Here is a 15,269-nt window from a genome sequence, read left to right on the forward strand (position 1 = left end):
TGCTAACCTTGGAAAAATACAAAACTGGGGGCTAAAATATAATTTTTGTGGAAAAAAAAATATTTTTTATTTGCATGGCTCTGCGTTATAAACTGTAGTGAAATACTTGGGGGTACAAAGCTCTCACAACACATCAAGATGAGTTCCTTAGGGGCCTACTTTCCAAAATGGTGTCACTTGTGGGGGTTTCTACTGTTTAGGTACATTAGGGGCTCTGCAAACGCAATGTGACGCCTGCAGACCATTCCATCTAAGTCTGCATTCCAAATGGCGCTCCTTCCCTTCCGAACCCTCCCATGCGCCCAAACGGTGGTTCCCCCCACATATGGGGTATCAGCGTACTCAGGACAAATTGGACAACAACATTTAGGGTCCAATTTCTCCTGCTAACCTTGGAAAAATACAAAACTGGGGGCTAAAATATAATTTTTGTGGAAAAAAAAAAATTTTTTATTTGCATGGCTCTGCGTTATAAACTGTAGTGAAATACTTGGGGGTTCAAAGCTCTCACAACACATCAAGATGAGTTCCTTAGGGGGTCTACTTTCCAAAATGGTGTCACTTGTGGGGGGTTTCTACTGTTTAGGTACATTAGGGGCTCTGCAAACGCAATGTGACGCCTGCAGACCATTCCATCTAAGTCTGCATTCCAAATGGCGCTCCTTCCCTTCCGAACCCTCCCATGCGCCCAAACGGTGGTTCCCCCCCACATATGGGGTATCAGCGTACTCAGGACAAATTGGACAACAACTTTTGGGGTCCAATTTCTCCTGTTACCCTAGGGAAAATACAAAACTGGGGGCTAAAAAATAATTTTTGTGGGAAAAAAATTTTGTTTTATTTTTATGGCTCTGCATTATAAACTTCTGTGAAGCCCTTGGTGGGTCAAAGTGCTCACCACACATCCAGATAAGTTCCTTAGGGGGTCTACTTTCCAAAATGGTGTCACTTGTGGGGGGTTTCAATGTTTAGGCACATCAGTGGCTCTCCAAACGCAACATGGCGTCCCATCTCAATTTCTGTCAATTTTGCATTGAAAAGTCAAACTGCACTCCTTCCCTTCCGAGCTCTCCCATGCGCCCAAACAGTGGTTTACTGCCACATATGGGGTATCAGCGTACTCAGGACAAATTGGATAACAACTTTTGAGGTCCAATTTCTTCTCTTACCCTTGGAAAAATAAAAAATTGGGGGCAAAAATATAATTTTTGTGAAAAAATATGATTTTTTATTTTTACGGTTCTGCATTATAAACTTCTGTGAAGCACTTGGTGGGTCAAAGTGCTCACCACACATCCAGATAAGTTCCTTAGGGGGTCTACTTTCCAAAATGGTGTCACTTGTGGGGGGTTTCAATGTTTAGGCACATCAGTGGCTCTCCAAACGCAACATGGCGTCCCATCTCAATTCCTGTCAATTTTGCATTGAAAAGTCAAATAGCGCTCCTTCCCTTCCGAGCTCTCCCATGCGCCCAAACAGTGGTTTACTGCCACATATGGGGTATCAGCGTACTCAGGACAAATTGGACAACAACTTTTTGGGTCCAATTTCTCCTGTTACCCTTGGTAAAATAAAACAAATTGGAGCTGAAGTAAATTTTTTGTGTAAAAAAGTTAAATGTTCATTTTTATTTAAACATTCCAAAAATTCCTATTAAACACCTGAAGGGTTAATAAACTTCTTGAATGTGGTTTTGAGCACCTTGAGGGGTGCAGTTTTTAGAATGGTGTCACACTTGGGCATTTTCTATCATATAGACCCCTCAAAATGACTTCAAATGAGACGTGGTCCCTAAAATAAAATGGTGTTGTAAAAATGAGAAATTGCAGGTCAACTTTTAACCCTTATAACTCCCTAACAAAAAAAAAATTTGGTTCCAAAATTATGCTGATGTAAAGGAGACATGTGGGAAATGTTACTTATTAAGTATTTTGTGTGACATATCTCTGTGATTTAATTGCATAAAAATTCAAAGTTTGAAAATTGCGAAATTTTCAAAATTTTCGCCAAATTTCCGTTTTTTTCACAAATAAACGCAGGTACTATCAAAGAAATTTTACCACTATCATGAAGTACAATATGTCACGAGAAAACAATGTCAGAATCACCAGGATCCGTTGAAGCGTTTCGGAGTTATAACCTCATAAAGGGACAGTGGTCAGAATTGTAAAAATTGGCCTGGTCATTAACGTGCAAACCACCCTTGGGGGTAAAGGGGTTAATAAATATACTTGTTGCAATATATCTTATTACCTTCTTGGACCTTTTTTCACTGTATTTTTTCTGTTGTGTTTTGCAACAGAGGAGCCAGAAGCATCTGATTGCTTCTATTCCTGTGCTGAGAAGGAGCACGTCGCCTTCGTTTTAATGGTATTTATTTAATTTGGCAGAAGGGGGATTAATCGGCCATGATGGAAACTCTGATAGGGTATAATGCAGCCCCCTCAATGGGTATAATGTAGCACCTGTTATGTTTGCTAATGACAGGTGTTATGAAGGATATTCAGAAACACAGTGTGCTTAGCGATCAGAGCGCACACAGTGATCTGACAAATACCCAAAAATACAAGAACGAGCTCTGAGACGTGGAAACTCTGTAGACTGCACACCTGATCCTATCCTAAACACAACTAAAAGCGGCTGTGGATTGCGCCTAACAACTACCTAGGCAACTCGGCACAGCCTAAGAAACTAGCTAGCCTGAAGATAGAAAAATAGGCCTGACTTGCCCCAGAGAAATTCCCCAAAGGAAAAGGCAGCCCCCCACATATAATGACTGTGAGTAAGATGAAAAGACAAAACGTAGGGATGAAATAGATTCAGCAAAGTGGGGCCCGATATTCTAGGACAGAGCGAGGACAGTAAAGCGAACTTTGCAGTCTACAAAAAACCCTAAAGCAAAACCACGCAAAGGGGGCAAAAAAAAACCCACCGTGCCGAACTAACGGCACGGCGGTACACCCTTTGCGTCTCAGAGCTACCAGCAAAACAAAAGACAAGCTGGACAGAAAAAAAGCAACAAAAAAGCAAAAAGCACTTAGCTATACAGAGCAGCAGGTCACAGGAACAATCAGGAGAAGCTCAGATCCAACACTGAAACATTGACAAGGAGCAAGGATAGCAGCATCAGGCGGAGTTAAGTAATGAAGCAGTTAACGAGCTCACCAGAACACCTGAGGGAGGAAGCTCAGAAGCTGCAGTACCACTTGTGACCACAGGAGTGAATTCAGCCACAGAATTCACAACAGTACCCCCCCTTGAGGAGGGGTCACCGAACCCTCACCAGAGCCCCCAGGCCGACCAGGATGAGCCGCATGAAAGGCACGAACAAGATCGGAAGCATGAACATCAGAGGCAAAAACCCAGGAATTATCTTCCTGAGCATAACCCTTCCATTTAACCAGATACTGGAGTTTCCGTCTAGAAACACGAGAATCCAAAATCTTCTCCACAATATACTCCAATTCCCCCTCCACCAAAACCGGGGCAGGAGGCTCAACAGATGGAACCATAGGTGCCACGTATCTCCGCAACAACGACCTATGGAATAAATTATGTATGGAAAAGGAGTCTGGGAGGGTCAAACGAAAAGACACAGGATTGAGAACCTCAGAAATCCTATACGGACCAATAAAACGAGGTTTAAATTTAGGAGAGGAAACCTTCATAGGAATATGACGAGAAGATAACCAAACCAGATCCCCAACACGAAGTCGGGGACCCACACGGCGTCTGCGATTAGCGAAAAGTTGAGCTTTCTCCTGGGACAAGATCAAATTGTCCACTACCTGAGTCCAGATCTGCTGCAACCTATCCACCACAGAATCCACACCAGGACAGTCCAAAGACTCAACCTGTCCTGAAGAGAAACGAGGATGGAACCCAGAATTGCAAAAAAATGGAGAAACCAAGGTAGCCGAGCTGGCCCGATTATTAAGGGCGAACTCAGCCAACGGCAAAAAGGACACCCAATCATCCTGGTCTGCAGAAACAAAACATCTTCAGATATGTTTCCAAGGTCTGATTGGTTCGTTCGGTCTGGCCATTAGTCTGAGGATGGAAAGCCGAGGAAAAGGATAGGTCAATGCCCATCCTACCACAAAAGGCTCGCCAAAACCTTGAAACAAACTGGGAACCTCTGTCAGAAACAATATTCTCAGGAATGTCATGCAACCGAACCACATGCTGAAAGAACAAAGGTACCAAATCAGAGGAGGAAGGCAATTTAGCCAAGGGCACCAGATGGACCATTTTAGAAAAGCGATCACAGACCACCCAAATGACTGACATCTTTTGAGAAACGGGAAGGTCAGAAATGAAATCCATCGAAATATGTGTCCAAGGCCTCTTTGGGACCGGCAAGGGCAAAAGCAACCCACTGGCACGAGAACAGCAGGGCTTAGCCCTAGCACAAATCCCACAGGACTGCACAAAAGTACGTACATCCCGTGACAGAGATGGCCACCAGAAGGATCTAGCCACTAACTCTCTGGTACCAAAGATTCCAGGATGACCAGCCAACACCGAACAATGAAGTTCAGAGATAAGTTTATTAGTCCACCTATCAGGGACGAACAGTTTCTCTGCTGGACAACGATCAGGTTTATTCGCCTGAAATTTTTGCAGCACCCGCCGCAAATCAGGGGAGATGGCAGACACAATGACTCCTTCCTTGAGGATACCCGCTGGCTCAGATAAACCCGGAGAGTCGGGCACAAAACTCCTAGACAGAGCATCCGCCTTCACATTTTTAGAGCCCGGAAGGTACGAAATCACAAAGTCGAAGCGGGCAAAAAATAACGACCAACGGGCCTGTCTAGGATTCAAGCGCTTGGCAGACTCGAGATAAGTCAAGTTCTTATGATCAGTCAATACCACCACACGATGCTTAGCTCCTTCAAGCTAATGACGCCACTCCTCGAATGCCCACTTCATGGCCAGCAACTCTCGATTGCCCACATCATAATTACGCTCAGCGGGCGAAAACTTCCTGGAAAAGAAAGCACATGGTTTCATCACTGAGCAATCAGAACCTCTCTGTGACAAAACCGCCCCTGCTCCAATCTCAGAAGCATCAACCTCGACCTGGAACGGAAGAGAAACATCTGGCTGACACAACACAGGGGCAGAACAAAAACGACGCTTCAACTCCTGAAAAGCTTCCACAGCAGCAGAAGACCAATTAACCAAATCAGCACCCTTCTTGGTCAAATCGGTCAATGGTTTGGCAATGCTAGAAAAATTACAGATGAAGCGACGATAAAAATTAGCAAAGCCCAGTAACTTTTGCAGACTTTTCAGAGATGTCGGCTGAATCCAATCCTGGATGGCTTGGACCTTAACTGGATCCATCTCGATAGTAGAAGGGGTAAAGATGAACCCCAAAAATGAAACTTTCTGCACACCGAAGAGACACTTTGATCCCTTCACAAACAAAGAGTTAGCACGCAGGACCTGAAAAACCATTCTAACCTGCTTCACATGAGACTCCCAATCATCTGAGAAGATCAAAATGTCATCCAAGTAAACAATCAGGAATTTATCCAGATACTCACGGAAGATGTCATGCATAAAAGACTGAAACACAGATGGAGCATTGGCAAGTCCGAACGGCATCACTAGATACTCAAAATGACCCTCGGGCGTATTGAATGCAGTTTTCCATTCATCTCCTTGCCTGATTCTCACCAGATTATACGCACCACGAAGATCTATCTTAGTGAACCAACTAGCCCCCTTAATCCGAGCAAACAAGTCAGATAACAATGGCAAGGGATACTGAAATTTAACAGTGATCTTATTAAGAAGGCGGTAATCAATACACGGTCTCAGCGAACCATCCTTCTTGGCTACAAAGAAGAACCCTGCTCCCAGTGGTGATGACGATGGGCGAATATGTCCCTTCTCCAGGGATTCCTTCACATAACTGCGCATAGCGGCGTGTTCGGGCACGGATAAATTAAATAATCGACCTTTAGGGAACTTACTACCAGGAATCAAATTGATAGCACAATCACAATCCCTATGCGGAGGTAGAGCATCGGACTTGGGCTCTTCAAATACATCCTGATAATCAGACAAGAACTCTGGGACCTCAGAAGGGGTGGATGACGAAATCGACAAAAATGGAACATCACCATGTACCCCCTGACAACCCCAGCTGGATACCGACATGGAATTCCAATCCAATACTGGATTATGGATTTGTAGCCATGGCAACCCCAACACGACCACATCATGCAGATTATGCAACAACAGAAAGCGAATAACTTCCTGATGTGCAGGAGCCATGCATATGGTCAGCTGGGCCCAGTATTGAGGTTTATTCTTGGCCAAAGGTGTAGCATCAATTCCTCTCAATGGAATAGGACACCGCAAAGGCTCCAAGAAAAACCCACAACGTTTAGCATAATCCAAATCCATCAGATTCAGGGCAGCGCCCGAATCCACAAACGCCATGACAGAAAACGACGACAAAGAGCATATCAAGGTAATGGACAGAAGGAATTTGGACTGTACAGTACCAATGACGGCAGACCTAGCGGACCGCCTAGTGCGCTTAGGACAATCAGAAATAGCATGAGTGGAATCACCACAGTAGAAACACAGACCATTCAGACGTCTGTATTCCTGCCGTTCAACTCTAGTCATAGTCCTATCGCACTGCATAGGCTCAGGTTTAACCTCAGGCAGTACCGCCAAATGGTGCACAGATTTACGCTCGCGCAAGCGTCGACCGATCTGAATGGCCAAAGACAAAGACTCATTCAAACCAGCAGGCATAGGAAATCCCACCATGACATCCTTAAGAGCCTCAGAGAGACCCTTTCTGAACAAAGCTGCCAGCGCAGATTCATTCCACTGAGTGAGTACTGACCATTTCCTAAATTTCTGACAATATACTTCTATATCATCCTGACCCTGGCACAAAGCCAGCAAATTTTTCTCAGCCTGATCCACTGAATTAGGCTCATCGTACAGCAATCCGAGCGCCAGGAAAAACGCATCGACACTACTCAATGCAGGGTCTCCTGGCGCAAGAGAAAATGCCCAGTCTTGAGGGTCGCCGCGCAAAAAAGAAATAATAATCAAAACCTGTTGAATAGGATTACCAGAAGAATGAGGTTTCAAGGCCAGAAATAGCTTACAATTATTTTTGAAACTTAGAAACTTAGTTCTATCTCCAAAAAACAAATCAGGAATAGGAATTCTTGGTTCTAACATAGATTTCTGATCAATAGTATCTTGAATTTTTTGTACATTTATAACGAGATTATCCATTGAAGAGCACAGACCCTGAACATCCATGTCCACACCTGTGTCCAGAATCACCCAAATGTCTAGGGGAAAAAAAAAAAGTGAACACAGAGCAGAAAAATGATGTCAGAACTTTTTCTTTCCCTCTATTGAGAATCATTAGTTAGGCTCCTTGTACTGTTATGTTTGCTAATGACAGGTGTTATGAAGGATATTCAGAAACACAGTGTGCTTAGCGATCAGAGCGCACACAGTGATCTGACAAATACCCAAAAATACAAGAACGAGCTCTGAGACGTGGAAACTCTGTAGACTGCACACCTGATCCTATCCTAAACACAACTAAAAGCGGCTGTGGATTGCGCCTAACAACTACCTAGGCAACTCGGCACAGCCTAAGAAACTAGCTAGCCTGAAGATAGAAAAATAGGCCTGACTTGCCCCAGAGAAATTCCCCAAAGGAAAAGGCAGCCCCCCACATATAATGACTGTGAGTAAGATGAAAAGACAAAACGTAGGGATGAAATAGATTCAGCAAAGTGGGGCCCGATATTCTAGGACAGAGCGAGGACAGTAAAGCGAACTTTGCAGTCTACAAAAAACCCTAAAGCAAAACCACGCAAAGGGGGCAAAAAAAAACCCACCGTGCCGAACTAACGGCACGGCGGTACACCCTTTGCGTCTCAGAGCTACCAGCAAAACAAAAGACAAGCTGGACAGAAAAAAAGCAACAAAAAAGCAAAAAGCACTTAGCTATACAGAGCAGCAGGTCACAGGAACAATCAGGAGAAGCTCAGATCCAACACTGAAACATTGACAAGGAGCAAGGATAGCAGCATCAGGCGGAGTTAAGTAATGAAGCAGTTAACGAGCTCACCAGAACACCTGAGGGAGGAAGCTCAGAAGCTGCAGTACCACTTGTGACCACAGGAGTGAATTCAGCCACAGAATTCACAACAAGCACCCCAAAGAATATAATGTAGCACCCTCATAGGATATAATGCAGCCCCACACAGGATATAATGCAGACCCATAGGGTATAATGCAGCCCCCCATAGAATATAATGCAGCTATCGCAGAGTATAGTACAGCCCCCTCATACTGTATAATGCAGCATGCAGCCCCCTCATAGGGTATAATGTTGCCCCCGATAGGGTATAATGCTGTCTCCTCATAGGGTATAATACAGACCCCCATAGAATATAATGTACCCCCTCATAAGCTATAATGCAGCCCCTCTTCATAGAATATAATGTAGCCCTTCATAGCGAATAATGCAGCCCTCCATAGAATACAAAGTAGCTCCCTCAAATAGTATAATGCCACCCACCCATAGAATATAATGCAGCCCCCCATAGAATATTATGCAGCCCCCCATAGGGTAAAATGCAGCCTCCTCATAGGGAATAATACAGCCCCCCTAGAATATAATGTAACCCCCTCATGGGATACAATGCAGCCCCCATAGAATATAATGTAGCCCCTTTATATGGTATAATGTAGCCCCCTCATAGGGTATTATGCAGCCCACCCATAGAATATAATGTAGTCCCTTCATAGGGTATAATGCAACCCTCCCACAGAATATAATGTAACCCTCTCAAATAGTATAATGCAGCCCCCCATATGGTATAATGCAGCCACCCCATACAATATAATGTAGCCCCCCTGATAGGATATAATCAGTCCCTCCTCACAGGGTATAATACAGCCCCCTCATAGGGTATAATGCAGCCTCCCATGGGGGCATGGGGAGCAGTGAATATCAATTTCTCTTTAGCAGCAGACACAGGCTTTAACAGCAGCAGCTGGCTCCTGCTTATTGTCACTCGCTGCTACACTACTGCTGCTCTGCTGATGCCTGGTGGGCCTCCTGACTCACGGGCCCCATAGCAGCTGCGTAGTGTGCCGCTATTAGCGACTCGCCACCAGCTGGGGGCCCCTGAGGCAGCGAGAGCCCTAGGCAGCTGCTGGCCCTGTATGCCAGCAGATGTCAGTGCTTGTGCCCACCGAAGAATCCTCCAGTTCTCCAGTGGGCCAGTCCGACCCTGACTGCAAAGTCACATCACTGGAAATATAAAAGATTAGCTATGTTATATATATCAATATAATAATATTTATTACATATTAGCTATATTATTTATGAAGCGTTCATTAGATGGTACAGAAAATACTAAAAGAACTATGAGACCATATGGAGAAATTGTGATTAATATTGGTAGAAAATCACAGAAAAAAATACATGTATATCACAAAAAGGGTCATATGAATCAACAATTCATTGCACAATATCTCCACCTAGTGGAGTCAGATGATAATACAATTAAAGTGAAGGCATACAGATATACAATGTGTCACGGGGTTACTGCAACAGAGAGGAGCCAGAAGACCGCAGCATCTGATTGCTTCTATTCCTGTGCTGAGAAGAAGCATGTCGCCTTCGTTTTAATGGTATTTATTTAATTTGGCAGAACGGAGATTAATCGGCCATGTTGGAAACTCTGATGTAATGTAACTCCCTCAAATAGTATAATGCAGCCCCCTAAATGGGTATAATGTAGCCCCCAACCCCCTCATATAGTATCATACTGTCACCGTATATATTATAATATAGCCCCCTCATAGGGTATAATGCAGCCACCCTTAGAATATAATGCAGCCTCCTATAAAATATAATGCAGCCCAATCACAGGGTATAATGTGGCCCCCATAGGGTATAATGTAGCCTCCTCATAGAGTATAATACAGCCCCCATAAAATAGAATATATCCCGCCCATGAGATACAATGCAGTCCCCTGATAGAATATAATGTAGCCCCTTATAGCGTATAATGCAGCACGCCCATAGAATATAATGTAGCCCCCTCATAGGGTATAATGCAGCCCCCTCCTAGGGAATAATGTAGCCCCCTCATAGGGTATAATGCAGCCCCCATAGAATATACTGTCACCCCCTCAAATAGTATAATGCAGCCACCCATAGAATATACAGTAATGCAGCCCCCTCATAGGGTATAATGCAGCCCCCCAAAGGGTATAATGCAGCCCCCTGTATAGAATATAATGTAGCCCCTCAGAGGGTATAATGCAGCCCCCTCACATAGTATCATGCAGCCCCCATAGAATATAATGTCAGAGTATAATGAAGACCCTTAAATAGAATATAATGTAGCCCCCTCATAGGGTATAATGCAGCCCACCCATAGAATATAATGCAGCCCCCCATAGAATGTAATGCAGCCCACTCACCGGGTATAATGCAGCCTCCTCATAGGGTGTAATACAGCCCCCATAGAATATAATGTAGCCCTCTCATGGGATACAATGCAGTCTCTTGATAGAATATAATGTAGCCCCCTCATAGGGTATAATGTAGACCACATATTGAATTTAATGTAGCCCCCTCATAGGATATAATGTAGCCCCCTTCCATAGAATATAATGTAGCCCCTCATAGGGTATAATGCAGCCCCCCCAGAATATAATGTAACCCCCTCATGGGATACAATGCAGTCCCCCAATAGAATATAATGTATCCCCCTTATAGGGTATAATGCAGCCCCCATAGAATATAATGTAGCCACTTTATATGGTATAATGTAGCTCCCTCATAGGGTATTATGCATCCCACCCATAGAATATAATGTAGTCCTTTCATAGGATATATTGCAGCCTCTCCATAGAATTAAATTAAGCCCCCTCAAATAGTATAGTGCAGCCCCCAGAGAATATAATGCAGCCTTCTCATAGGGTATAATATAGCCCCTTCATAGGGTATAAGGCAGCCCCCCATAGAATATAATGTAGCCTCCTCTGAGTAAAATGCAGCCACCTCATAGGGTATAATGCAGCCCCTCATAAAATATAATGTAGCTACCTCAGAGTATAATACAGCCCCTTCATAGGGTATAATGCAGCCTCCCATAGGGTAAAATGCAGCCCCCTCATAGGGTATAATGCAGCCTCCCATATAATATGTAGGTCATTCAAATAGTATAATTCAGCCCACCCACAGAATATAATGCAGCCTCCTATAAAATATAATGCAGCCCCCTCACATGGAATAATGCAGCCCCCCATAGGGTATAATGCAGCTTCCTCATAGACTATAATACAGCCCCCATAGAATACAATATATCCCACCCATGGGATACAATGCAGTCCCCCGATAGAATATAATGTAGCCCATTATAGGGTATAATGCAGCACCCCATAGAATATAATGTAGCCCATTCATAGGGTATAATGCAGTCCACCCATAGAATATAATGTAACCCCCTCATAGGGTATAATATAGCCCCCTTCCATAGAATATAATGTAGCCCCTCATAGGGTATAATGCCACCCCTCTCACACAGTATCATTCAGCCCCCGATAGAATATAATTACAGAGTATAATGCAGCCCCCTCCTAGGGAATAATGTAGCCCCCTTTATAGGGTATGATAATAACAAGAGAAAGATCATGCCCACATATACGGGAACACCTCAATATATAAGAAATACAATACTTTATTGGTAAGCATCAAAAAATACATAAAGGACAAAACACAAAAGAAATATTAAAAACACTTAAAAATTGTAAACATGCAATATACACCTATACAAATATCATGCCCTGATATGGGGGCAATGATAACCCACAAGAATGTCACCCACCGCAAAAAAATAAATATACGGTAATATTGCTCCTGAGATACAGTCAATCTGAACCACACTATACAATCAATAAATATGCATGACTATGTCAATATCCCAGTACCATATGGGCCCAAAAAAAGGTGCATGACTCTGGCGCAAAACATACGTCCAGTCCTAGGCACCAAAAGAATTAGACATGTGGAGAGGAACAAGAGGAGAGGGAACTAAAAATGAAGAAGTTGCGCCAGCTCTCTGGAATACACTTCCCCAGACGATCAGACTGATACCTAGCCCCGACCTATTCAAGGGCGCTTTAAAAACCCATCTCTTCAAACAAGCCTACCACATCAACTACTCAGTAAACTAACTTTGCCCTGTTTCCTCCTTCCAAATATTATCTGCATGTGAATCTGCACCCTACTATTCATCTGTCTCCACACCCTCCATGCACACGATAACTGCACTTGATACTTGACTATTGCACTTACACACATGGGCTGATGACCGGATAATGCAGCTTTATATGAAAATCCCTATTTATTATAATTGCCAGATCTGAAATAACGAGCACTTTTCACCCATTGTGTCCCCCCATTTCCTTGTAGATTGTAAGATTGCGAGCAGGGACCTCACTCCTAATGTCACTGTTTAAATTGTCTTAACTTGTACTGAATTTATTGCCTGTACATGTCCCCGCTTAATTGTTAAGTGCTGCGGAATATGTTTGCGCTATATAAATAAAAATTATTATTATTAATCCTTAAACCAATGTACCCTCATACCAACAGTCCAGCGGTTCAGAGTGGAGGCATGTAGGCAGTGGGGGAACAGGATGTGGGATAGGTTCCCACGCGTATCGCCGCCCAAGTTGCGGCTTCCTCAGGGAAAGAATGGCATATTGTGTTATGTGTCCCACAAGTAAGGTATATATACACATTTATGACAATTTAAGGGTATTCACCTGTCTAGAAGACCTTTGGAAATTGCGCACATGGAGCGCTGTGTGGCCGCGGCCAGCTTCCACATGTCCACAGTCAAGGCTTTGCAATAAAGTTGTGTGAAGCTAATACTGTGCATGCGCCAAGTAAAAACTCTGACGCACGCGTGCAGCTCCTGGGTGGCCGAGATAATCCCTACCACGCATGCGCGGGAGGGAAATACCGGTGCACGCACAATGCTGTTATAAAGGCGACATCGTAATAGAATATGATTCCCATGTGCACATGTGCCCGGGTCACCAATGATCTCGGAATCATCTAAGACGTATACACACAGCGCAGGCCCATAAATAAATAGATGGATACAAGTATGTAATAAAGAAAGAGCATGCCATTTAGGTACACAAAATAGTGCCAAGGAGAAGACAATACATGTGTGTATAGTCCAGTGAATAGACATCTTTCCGTCTTGCTTTCTGACATACACACATGTATTGTCTTCAACTTGGCATGATTCTTTTGTGTACCTAAATGGCATGCTCTTGCTTTATTACATACTTGTATCCATCTATTTTTTTATTTATTTATGGGCCTGCGCTGTGTCGCCTGTATAACAGCATTGCGCGTGCGCCGGTATTTCCCTCCCGCACATGCGCGGTAGGGATTATCTCGGGCACCCAGGAGCTGCACAATATGCTATCCTTTCCCTGAGGAAGCCGCAACTTGGGCGGCGATACGCGTGGTAACCTATCCCACATCCTGTTCCCCCACTGCCTACATGGCTTCACTCTGAACCTCTAGACTGTTGGTATGAGGGTACATTGGTTTGAGGATTGGGCTTCTTCATTTTTAGTTCCCTCTCTTCTTGTTCCTCTCCACATGTCTAATTGACTTACTGTCTTTTAGTGCCTTGGACTGGACGTATGTTTTGCACCAGAGTCATGCACCTTTTTTTGGGCCCATATGGTACTATGTTATTGACAAAGTCATGCATATTTATTAATTGCATAGTGTGGTTCAGATTGACTGTATCTTAGGAGCAATATTATATTGATTTTTTTTGCGGTGAGTGACATTCTTGTGGGTTATCATTGCCCTCATATCGGGGCATGATATTGGTATAGGTGTATATTGCATGCTTGCAATTTTTCAGTGTTTTTAATATTTCTTTTGTTTTGTCCTTTATGTATTTTTGATGCTTACCAATAAAGTATTGTATTTCTTATATATTGAGGTGTTCCCGTATATGTGGGCATGATCTTTCTCTTGTTTTTTGTCATATTTATTCCCAAGCCCATGGTTAACCCCCTCATCTTGAATTGATTTGTGGTGCCCTCCACTCCTTCGCAAATTCCCCTCATAGGGTATAATGCAGCCCCATAGAATATAATGTAGCCCCCTCAAATAGTATAATGCAGCACACCCATAGAATATAATGCAGCCCCCTCACAGGGTATAATGCAGTCCCCCTCCATAGAATATAATGCAGCCCCCCCATAGAATGTAATATCAGAGAATAATGAAGCCCCCGCCATAGAATACAGTATAATGTAGCCCCCACAAATAGTATAATGCAGCTCACCCATAGAATATAATGCAGCCCCATAGAAAGTAGTGAAGCCCTTCACAGGGTATAATGCAGCCCCACTTAGGGTATAATGCAGCCTCCTCATATGGTATAATACAGCCCCCATAGAAAATAATCTAGCCCCCTCATGGGATACAATGCAGTCTCCTGATAGAATATAATGTAGCCCTCTCATAGGGTATAATGCCGCCCAACCATTGAATATAATGTAGCCTCCTCATAGGGTATAATGCAGCCCCCTTTATAGAATATAATGTAGCACCCTCATAGGGTATAACGCAGCTCCCCATATAATATAATGTAGCCCCTTCAAATAGTATAATTCAGCCCACCCATAGAATATAATGCAGCCTCCTATAAAATATAATGCAGCCCCCCATAGGGTATAATGTAGCCCCTCAGAGAGTATAATGCAGCACCCCTCACTTACTATCATGCTGCCCCCATAGAATATAATGTCAAAGTATAATGCAGCCCCCTCCTAGGTTATAATCTAGCCCCCACATAGGATATAATGCAGCCCCCTTCATAGAATATAATGAGCCCCCTCAGGGTATAATGCGGCCCACCCATTGAATATAATGCAACCCCCCATAGAATGTAATGCAGCCCCCTCACACTGTATAATGCACACCCCCATAGGGTATAATGCAGCCTCCTCATAGGGTACAATACAGCTCCCCCATAGAATATAACGTAGCCCCCTCATGGGATATAATGCAGTCCACCTGTCAGGAAATAGGAAGAATGTCTTGTTGTCCCAATTACACTTCTGGAACTTTCCACTGCATTTTCTGGTCTAAACACAAAGCGCTTCTGCAGACACACAACTGCATGGCCCCCTCA

Source organism: Ranitomeya imitator, chromosome 4, assembly GCF_032444005.1.
Source record: "Ranitomeya imitator isolate aRanImi1 chromosome 4, aRanImi1.pri, whole genome shotgun sequence".
NCBI lineage: Eukaryota > Metazoa > Chordata > Amphibia > Anura > Dendrobatidae > Ranitomeya > Ranitomeya imitator.